Source organism: Capricornis sumatraensis, chromosome X (assembly GCF_032405125.1).
Source record: "Capricornis sumatraensis isolate serow.1 chromosome X, serow.2, whole genome shotgun sequence".
In the NCBI taxonomy this organism is placed as follows: Eukaryota; Metazoa; Chordata; class Mammalia; order Artiodactyla; family Bovidae; genus Capricornis; species Capricornis sumatraensis.
Window position 1 is genome coordinate 34,388,066 of NC_091092.1, and position 653 is coordinate 34,388,718.

General features: G+C 48.2%; 1 non-coding gene across 1 annotated transcript; it reads left to right on the forward strand.

Annotated features, from left to right (window-relative positions):
* Positions 1-359: 359 nt before the first annotated feature.
* Positions 360-431, forward strand: TRNAH-GUG (transfer RNA histidin (anticodon GUG)). The gene has a single exon. It is a non-coding gene; the product is annotated as a tRNA-His (tRNA).
* The last annotated feature ends 222 nt before the right edge of the window (positions 432-653 follow it).

The window sequence follows — 653 nt, forward strand, 5'->3', positions numbered from 1 at the left end:
GAAAAAACCATACCACCACCACTATACAAACACCCCACCCTACCGGAAGCCAAAGCCATTGGTCTTTACTGATGTGATGAACTGGCCGCTGAATGCAGGCTCAGTGCCACAGTAATTCAGGCCTCCAACTTGACCCAAGGGTGGAAGCAATACAGACTGGGATGGAGATTCTTCCATCCAAATAAGATCCTGGCGTTGAAACTTAGTGGTGGGAAGCAAGCATGAAAGCTACAGACCAGAAGGGAGGTAGCAAAAAGGAAGTACTCTGCATGAAATTTCCATCCCCTTAAGCTGCAGACAATTCTTTCTTCCCAGCTTCTATAGTACTTTTAGTTTGTGCTACTTAATACTTCTGGGCTTCCCTGGTGGCTCAGTGGTAAAGACTCTGCCTGTGATGCAGAAGACCCAGGTTCGATCCCTGGGTCAGGAAGATCCCCTGGAGAAGGAGATGGCTACCCACTCCAGTATTCTTGCCTGGAGAATTCCATGGACAGAGGAGCCTGGCGGGCTACAGTCTGTGGAGCTGCAAAGAGGCAGACACGACTGAGCGACTAACACTTAATACTTAGAAAATTGGCAAGCACACGTGGAATACCTTCTGTATTGGCTTAGTTACAATAAGAGAATTCAGAGGGCATCAGAGAGAAGGGGCA